The sequence below is a fragment of the Sylvia atricapilla genome, chromosome 3 (assembly GCF_009819655.1).
Source record: "Sylvia atricapilla isolate bSylAtr1 chromosome 3, bSylAtr1.pri, whole genome shotgun sequence".
Lineage (NCBI taxonomy): Eukaryota > Metazoa > Chordata > Aves > Passeriformes > Sylviidae > Sylvia > Sylvia atricapilla.
The window spans coordinates 50,398,312-50,408,196 of NC_089142.1; the positions used below are offsets into that span (position 1 = coordinate 50,398,312).

The 9,885-nt window shown below is 37.1% G+C and overlaps 1 long non-coding RNA gene across 1 annotated transcript; it reads left to right on the forward strand.

The window, feature by feature from the left end:
• The first annotated feature begins 576 nt into the window (after positions 1 to 576).
• LOC136358420 (uncharacterized) lies at positions 577 to 7,424 on the forward strand. Its single transcript, XR_010743091.1, has 3 exons — positions 577 to 716; positions 4,105 to 4,181; positions 7,082 to 7,424. It is a non-coding gene; the product is annotated as an uncharacterized lncRNA (long non-coding RNA).
• Positions 7,425 to 9,885: the final 2,461 nt, after the last annotated feature.

The following is a 9,885-nucleotide window of genomic DNA, read 5'->3' on the forward strand; positions in this document are numbered from 1 at the left end:
TACCATTTTGGTCAACTAGGATCATTGCAAGATGACATGACTTTTGACAAACTCCAGCAGTCTTTGAAGTAGCTCATGTACAATGTGGATAATTTCCCAAACTGTTCTTAATGCATATGTTAAGCAAACAATCAGAACAAAATTGAGATAACCCATCAGGTTCAGATTAGTCTTCTTGCAATGATATTAACAGAGGAAATTTTTGTGATCTTTAAGGGTTTATTGTAGTGGTATACCAAAAGGTAGAAGTTTCTTTTCTTTGGATGCTATTTACCATCAAAAAAATCTAGGAATAATCTGAAGGATAAATAGTTAGGCTACTTGTAAACTGTGGTGGGAATATATGCCAACATTTTGGTTTACAAAGGATAGTATTTGCATATAAATCCAAAGAACAGTTTATGTAAAAAATTTTAAAAGGCTGATTCGTCAAAAATCGGTCACAAAAATACATTAGGATTAAGTAGAATCTAAATGTTATGGCTGGACTTAAGTGGCTTGATTATACTTTTTAATATCTGGCATTGAGTTTTCATAGTTCTAATAAACTGAATTTCTATTTCTTCCAAAAATTGTTTCTAGTGTTTATCCCATTTGAATAAATATTAGTGCTTGGACTGGCTGGCAGAAGAAGAGAGGCAAAACCCTTCCACTCAAGTCACTGCTGGTGAAAGCTCTGAGAAGCACCTGCCATCTGGACTGTGACCCATGCCTGGGTGAGGAACTGTGTCTTCATCAATAGTTAAAGCTGGTCTGCTCAACATGTCCTAGGACAAAAAATTTTAAGGCTCTCTTTGTGCAGTCTTAGGTTAAAATATATTTAATGCAAGCTTGTTGTTATTATGGATTTCGTCAGTTTTCTGCTGTGGGTGTTCTGTTTCTTCCCCATCTCTTTTTATAATCCCTTTCCAAGGCCACCCATTCTGCTTCATGTGTGTTTGTGAGTAATAGAGGACCATTTTTACCATGCCCATAGCTATTAATCTTTTTGAGTTATGTGTCTTTCACTTCAAATACAAGGTGTATTTCTGAGCTAAAACCCTCTCATCAGTGTTAAATTATGAATATAAGAAACTATTTTATTGGTCTGTGATTTGCATCCTCTCTTTTTCTCATAACTAGCATACTTACTTCTTCTTGCCACCAATGCAAAAGCTTTCCTCTTTGTCTTCTTTGGTTTTTTTGCTTTCACTTTTGTTGGAATTTGCAATAGGAATAGGAAAGTGGGAGAGGTACTTGAAGGATATTGAATCCTTGCAGCTCTAATCAGAGCTCTATGAAGGGCCCGCTGTGTTACTCATTTCCCTCTGCTGTGCCAGATTCTTCTCCCTCCCTCTTCCTTGACCCAGCTTCCTTTGATCATCTCTCTTCCCTTCCCTTCCCTATCAGTGTCTCCAAGAGGTACATAGCCCAGAGTTGCTATTCTCCTTTATGCCTCCACCATTCTCCTGCATGCCTGCCTCCCTTACTTTTTAATTCCTTTTCCTTTTCTTTTTTTTTCTTTTTTTCCTTTTTTCTTATTTTTTTTCTTTCCCCTTGTTAGGCATAGAAAGGTCAGGATCTTGTCCTCTGGGCTTTCTTGAACTTTGGGTACTAGCCATGAGTTCATTTCGCTATAGGAGAATGTCAGAGTCTATTTAAATCCATGGAAAGGCTCCAATAATTTCAGGGAGGTTTGGTACTGGCCGTGAGACCGTGGCTGTGTTGGGCAGAATTTCTTTCTAAAGCAACCTTATCCAGGAATCCAGAGGAATGCCATGGCTTACCCTCATTCTCCAAAACACTTGTTCACTGTTATAGTCAATGGTAACTACAGCAGCAGTGAGAAACTCTTTCTTGACTTTTTTTCTTGAGCTATTGGAATATTACTTTTTCAGTGATCACGATACTATGATTTTTTTTCTCCCTTTCCACAAAAAAACCCCTTTTTCAATTAGAAAGTGGCCAACTGATTAATAAAATACATTTGTACTTTTACAATGATGCTTCATGTATCAAATATTCCCATGGTATGCAATTTCTTTAATTTTTCTAAAGAAAACAAGAAAATACTTATTCTTAACTTTTACTGATACCTACCCAATTGTTACCCAATTGTCATATCGAGGTTAACATTTTTAAAGAAATATCTGTAACAGGTTATGTTGCCCTTCAGTCAACTCCTTGCTAAATTAGAGGTATTCAACGCTTTTAATTGTACCTTATAACTAGTCCCAAGCTTGTGATCATTTCTGTTACTCTTCACTGAACTTCTTAATTTAATGATGTTTTTCTATTTCTGGAAAGGAGTTTAAAAATTTTCAACTGATCAGCCAAATAGTCCTATTCGAGTTTCAATATTTGACTGGTAATTTTGTGTAACAAGGTGGGCATGATGTATTAATAATTCAATGAGTTATTGAAGAAATTACTTCATATATCTTAGAACTTCTAATTTTCTTCTTGGCACATATATCCTAACTAAGCATACCCAACTATTCATGACTTCTTGGCTTAAGTTACACAAGATCTTTCATCTGTATTTTTTTTTTTTTTTTTTGACAGTTACTTCTGACCTCAAGATGCAATTTTTCCAGCCTTTAGGAATAAATTAGAATTTCCTCTGGAGTATTTTTTTCTTTTTTCTGATAACTAGAATTTCATGTGTTTTTAAATCCTTGGGGTTTATGTGCTGGATTTGTGCTTCAAGGTTACGTCAAATGAAGACAGTACAAATTCTATGCAAGCTGAACCACAAATTACATTTTGTTGGTTGATATTTATAGTCCTTTCCTCTCATTTTACTGATTTCTCAACTGTAGAATTTTTTTTATAATTTCTTATCCCTGCCAACTGAGATGTTCGGAGTAATTTCATTTATTAAAAACATCAGAATGATCCTTCATCATGGGAAAAAAGAGGTCACTGCAACACTGATAATTTTGCTATTTTAAACAGCCAAAGAATTGTAGTGTGAGACAGATTAGCCATTTGTTCAGTGCTGACTATGAATTGGAGTCATGGCAGTGGACAATTGTTAATGTCAAAACCAAATCCTAGAAATAATTATCAAATCTGATTTAGAATTGCAGGAGAATTGTAAGGAGGATGAGACAAAGGAGATAATAAAGCAATTTGGAGAGATCTCTGATGTTATCATGTTCAGGCAAGCAAATGGTAAATTGTCCCATCTGCTTCTAAATTTCGGGCTTGGATGGAATTCCTGAATTAAAAAAAAAGAAAACCTCAACAAAAAAACCCAACAAAACACTCCCCCCCAAAACAAAACAAGAAACAATTGAACAAAAAATACCCCAGCAAAAGAAAACTGATTAATAATGCATGTCCAAATGCTACAACAAGTAGTAGATGGGTCATAGAATAATAGATCAGCCTAAGTTGGAAAAGATAGGAAGTTCATATGGTTCAAACTTTCATGTGAAAGGGAGCCCTAATAACATTATCTAGTACTCTGTCCAGTGTTATCTTAAAACCCTATTATGATGGAGCCTATCACATAGCTGGGAGATTGTTCCAATGGCTGATTGCTCTCACTGTGAAAAAATTATTTCTTATATCAAGATGAAACCTGTCCTTATGGAGCGTGAGCCCATTGTCCTTTGTCCTCTCCATGTGTGTCCTTGTGAAGTGACTTCACTAGAAGTGACTTTTATTTTTAAGTACTGGAAAACTGTGATGAGGTCACATGAGTCTAATGAGAGAAAAGGCCTAATTCCTTCAGTTTTCCTTGTAAGTCAAGTTCTCCAGCAACTGAATCATCTTTGGATTCTCATTTGGACCCTCTCTAGTCTGTGCATGTCTTTTTTTGAATTGTGGAGTTGAAAACTTGAAACCATTCTCAAAGCACATCCTCATTTTTGTTGGCTAATACCTCTGCAGATAGCCTTCAGAGATGTAGTTACGAGTTACATTCCTTTTACTGTCTTGAAACTCAGCTAAATCTTGGCTTTTATACACCTTGCATTATTAGCATACTGGCAAATTTTTCTACAAGACTCATTTTATATATATGTATATATAAATATAATTTTCAAGAGCACTTTGAGAGGAAGAGTACTTTTAGTTGATGAAATATTTCTTTTTTGTCCTGTTAAATTCTGGTAGGTTTCTGCTGAGATGCAAATTCCTCATAGAACCATTGGCTTTCTTTAATGCATGGACCACAAGAAAAGACTATGACAGTAAGCTGAAATATTCACAGACTGTGAAACTCTGCCTGGGCTGATTTAGAAGACAAGGCAAAAAACAGTTATTCTTTCTAATGGAAAGAAATTGCATCAATAATGCATCAGTATGCAATGCCAAAATATATATTTAGGACTGGAATTAGATCTATCTCCAAGTCTGCTGCAGTACTCCCAAAATTTGTGTGTTTCCCTGAAGTATGATATACAGAGTGGATGTGGGGAGAAGAAAAGCTGTGTTCTTGTCAATTGTCTCGCAGACAAACCAGGCAATTGCAGTCCCCATTTCATCATATTAAGCTACATGTGTATGGAGAAGGGAAGGAAGGGAATAAAGCTATGGCAAAATTGTTTTGAGAAGTGACACATAACCTAGGAGTGTCTCAGAACTTTGCAACTACATAAATGTTGCAGAACCTTCCCTTTCACTCATGTTGCCAGGAGCCTCAGTCACTCACCAGGGCTGAAGTGTTCAGGTACTGTCTAAACACAGAAAGAACTGTTCCTGTCAGTTTACGATGACAGAATAAAAATAATCAGAGAAGGCAAGAAGCATTAAGTAAAAAAAAAAAAAAAAAAAAGGAAAAAAAAAAAAGAAAAAAGTATTTTCTGACTCAGAATTCGGAAATGTCAAGTGAAATTTTCTTGCAAAACCAGCTTTCAGGCATCTTAATAATATACTAGGATTGGGCACATACCCCAAGCAGAGATTTAATACACAAAGCAATGTACTTTATAAGTTTTTTGTGTTTAACTTTCAAACCATAGCTCACATTTCTTTAACAACAGGCAATTAAGAGTGTTCAAATAAATGTATCCTTCTAGCAATAAATGAAAACAAAGGCACTGTTTTATACTGAATTCAAATGAATTAGTTATGGTCATCACTTATCTCCTGGGGAAAAAAAAAAGCTGCTTTCACCTATGTTCGTAGATTTCAGCAGCTTTGATGGGATTTTATAAACTAAGCCCTAAATTCTGCTGTCAAGAACAAAAGATCATCTGAAAGAAGTGGAATTTAATGAATGGGGCTCTTGAAAACACCAGCTTTTAATGAAATCCAGCAATTAATTAAATGTGGTATTCACTCCAAAGATTTCAAATCCATCTAGTAGTAAGAAGGACATGTAATACAATCTGTTTTACACAGAAGTTGGAGCAATTTCTACTAGTTAGAGTAGTCTCCAGAACATTCATCCCAGAGAAAATCATGGAGCAAGTCCTCTTGAAGGACATTTTGGGGCAGGTGAAGAAGGAAGTGGTTGACAACAGAGTGATCAATCATACCTTACCAAACTGATAGCAGTGAGTGTCATTTGCCTTGACTTTAGCAAGGCTTCGAGCAGTCTCTCCTTCAAAATTCTTGGAACTAAGTTGAGTGATTACACTGTGCATGGGTGAACAGATAGATGAAAAGCAGTTGGATGGTTGGGCTCAAAGAACAGAGAGCAGTAAGAGAATTGTGTTTACCTGGAGGCTGGTGGCAGTGGAGTGCTACCAGTGCATCTATGCTGGGACCTGTTCTGTTTGACATCACAGGAGCACCCCAGTCTGACCTCAGCACTAAGCCTTCTGTAGCAGGGCTGCAGCAAGAACCTCCCAAGCATCTTTATCATATAGCCTTTGTACATTTGTCAGTGTCTGCATTCTTTAAAGGATATGTTTAGAAATTATACTTTTTTTTTTTTTTTCTTTTGGAAGTCTCTTCTTATCATGTTAGTAACTTTTTTAATTGCTTGCAGTAAAGCACCAGGCATGACTGAGCTCTTTTGAGGTTGAGCAATATGTTACTTACATGTGAAAATTTAAACTAGTGTATACTCTATAGGGTTCTTAAAAATGAGGATTTGACTTTAAATGCCACAGGAAAAGAAAACAAAATCAAAGTAGTAGGAATAAATCTATTTACTAATAAAAAGATTTGCTGAGTGGCAATCCTACTTACTAGAATTTGGATTCATTTGGCAGAATGAGCTTGGGGTCAGAAAAAGTCGTTGTGAAACCACTGAACACAAAAAGCCAGATTCAGCGCTCACATGTATTCGCACAGCTATCGTTTACTGGGAATAAGATTGGCGCAGAGCATGGAAATGAATAAGCCTTTGCCGAGAAAAGAAAAATTTAGACATATTTCAGAGACCACATCATAGCAACATCTCCCCCTTGTGCCTGTGGTTGTGGTCTGGTGATCTGCTGAAGTGGGGAAGAAGAAAAAAGCATGAAATCAGACAGAAAAATGTCTCTGCAAACGCCAAGCAGCAAGAGGGTTGCAGCATAGTGACAAAGTGCCTCACTAACTCCTTTTTAAAAAGCTGACACATTTTAAAAAAGTTTATTAATTCTTTACAGTAATTTGAAAAACTATGAATGGATGTGCTTTGTAAAAGTGATACTCTGCTTGTTGAATCTTAGATGTATTCCTTCTGATCAGGCATTTTCCTTTACTATTCTGTTTTTCCCTCTCCCCATGTATGACAATTGATAACTTGTGTTACAGGAAGTCAATCAATAGATCTGTTTTCACTGCATTACTAAAGGTTTCTTTAAATGGTTTTATTAATGGTCAGGAAAATGAAATTAATTTTACGTGAAAATATAGCTTACTGTGTGGTCAATTAAAAATTACTTAAAGTACTTTGAAGATTACTGGACTAAATTAGGCTGTGCAAAGTTGGAGGGGCCAAAAAACCACCAAGTCTAAATTTTCCTAGATCTTCAGGACAAAACACTAATTCTAAAGCAGTTGTTTATCTAATAAATGTTTGAGACAGATTTGGGGGGGTGGACAGTAGAGAATAATTTTGATAGAAATTCCTATTCTTTAGAATTACTAAATTACTACTAGACAAGTCAGAGTTAATTTTATTCATATCCTTACCTTTTTTCTTTTTCCCTAGGTTGCAAAATCTTTTTCAGTTATTTTCAGTGGGACCAGATGGTCATAAGTGCTTCTGCTTTCAGTGCTCCTGAGCAGACCTTCAGGTAGCACTTAACCAGTCTAATGGACCTGAGGAGATAGTGCTGCAGTGTTAGCTGAGCTGCATTTCAGTCCAGTCAATGGGTCTTAGCACAGTGAATTCCTTTCCTTGCTATTTTTTTTTTTAATGGGAAAAAACCCAGAGTCAGCAGTGTGAGTTTTAAACTGTGGAACTTTAGTATTTACTCAAAGGATAAATGCAGCCATTCACGATCTAGTCCTGTGTGCTCTCTAGATGCAAGGTGCCTGCAATAGGAAGCTGGTCCCAGGAAACCAGAACAGGATCCCTGCCTGCCCAGCAGGGCTTGAGTGTTTCTCTTTTGGTAAGGAGCTCTGCCTAACAAAGTGCACAGGACAGGAAACATCATCGTGTCTGTATGCCAGTGCCTGTGACCACTGATCTAACTACAAACAAGTCATTGGACCCATGCTGATTATGCATGTACTGAGTAGGAGATTACCAGCGAGAGCAACAGCAGTTCTATCTAGTAATACAATGACGTGATGGTGGCAGAAATAGTTAAGAAGAAATAAGTGTTTCCATTGCTTTAGGCTTTTGCTTCAGCACAGCACCATAGTGCCTCATCTTCCTAGTCACACACTGTACAAGTGTACTGCAAACATTTTAATCCTCCATTATACCTGTCAGAAATAATACTTACATCACTAATGTATATAACCTTCCCTGCCATTGACCATTCAGCCTGTGTCTGACTAGCAAAGAACAGAAGCCCACAGTCCTCTGAAGAAAGCAAGCAGGCAGCTGTACAGCATCCAGTGAGCCATATGAACCTCTGACAGATGAGAGACAAAACATTTGAGTTGGCCATAAAGTTCCCACTTTTCCCACCAAGGAGGACTGTGTTTAGCCAGTGCTGCATACTTGTTAAACACTGGCTATACACCTTGCTATGTGTGCTGTGTGTGTGCAATTTAGTAAAAGTCATGGCAACGTCTTCCTCCCCTCCAGTCCTATATTGCAACTTCCATTGTAATGATTAAAAAAATAACCACCACCACCACCACCAACAACAACAAAGAAGAAGAAACATGAAAAATTGATGGGGTTGTGTGTTTGCTTTAAAAATCACTAGCATATTTGGATACGTTATGTTTAATAAAATGACACATGAAAACATGCTTTTTCTTTTCTAATTTAAAAAATGTACAGATACTGTAGTTATGATTTGATCTGCTCCAACACAGACACTTGATAGTCTTTTCTACACTTCCCTCATTTTTGTATTGTGCTTCTAAGATTTCCTATTAATTCTGAGATTTTGTCATTGTTTAGTGCAATTATAACACTTGAGGAGCACTCAGCCCTCACAGCACCCTGAGCATGTCTTTTGAAAGCAAGAGGGAAAAAACTAATTATAGCTACACAGTGATTTCTCAATGCATTTAAATACAAGACTGGATACAAACAAAACAGAATCTATGTATTGAGTGGCAGGAAAGAAGTGGTTGCATCAAGGATAAAGGAAAGGAGGCTAGATGTGTGCTTGAATTGCAAGGTTATTTCTGCCATATGGCTTTTGCAGTGGTTGCTGGAGGCTTGAAGCAAGCCATCACCTGAATTTGGTTATTTTAAGTGATAGTTGCCACTCCTTTAATGCAAAAAAACACATTGAGGTTCTTGTGTTAATTTTGATCACTGTGTGACATGATTAACTTCAGTGGGTATGGAAGAAGGCTGCACTAGGAGGAGAAAGGGGATGGCCATTCAGAGCTCCCTCCTAGTGCTTATACAGAGTGACACACTGTGAGGATGCTAAAAGGTGGAGATGAGGGTTTTCAGAAAAGATAGTTGATTTTTAGGGTGTTTAAGTATATTTCAGGGAACTTTGATGGGGCATACTTTTAGGAAACATTGTGTATTCAAGCTTCACACAGTTCCTTTGCACACATCACTCCCAGCCACTGCTGAAAATCTCAGGCTACCTTCTTGCATCAGTTGTAGGAGATGGGAGAAGCCTCCCAAAACTAATTAAAAGAGCCACTTTGGCATCACAAGAAAGAATATCTTCTGTGAATAAAGCATTCCAACTTCTGTTTGTGTACCCTTCCTCTCCAAATAATGGCATCTGTTCTGTACTGTGCCAGTTAATCTTGTAGTGCTTGTCCATAACAGCAGGAAATTGAAATTTTAAAATTTTATTTAAGAAAGCTGAATAAAGAGTTTGCATTCTTCCAGTTCAACTACTTTTGAAAATAAACTCTCAGCATACAGATGACAGAAAGCACAGTAAAACCTGCAGCCTCTTGCAGACTCAGAGCAGATACTTTTGGCTGGAGTAGGAGCTAGGGCTTTTGTAGAAAGAGAAGGACCAGCATGAAAGGCCAGGAGAAAAAGAGAAAAAGGGTTGGGGAAACTATGATGAAAGAGGTAAGTTGAAGACAGAGACATAATGAAATTTAAGTTTGTGTTAGAAATATATAATGGCATTACTTGCCCAGTAGTGGAAAGCTGTGAGCCTGTTGATGGAATAGACTCAGTGCTTGATGCCATCTGTTCTTGCTGATGGAAACATTGTCTTAATGAATGTAGAGGGTGGAACATTCCTGAACATGTTAATGCTATAAACTGTTCATACATTAGCATGGTCTGTTGCAGAAATGTTTGAATTAGAGAAGGAAATTACTTGTAATAACAACTCTACAAGAGTCCTTAATGATCTCTTGCAGATCTACTGCATGCGAGTGACTGACTCAGAGTGATCT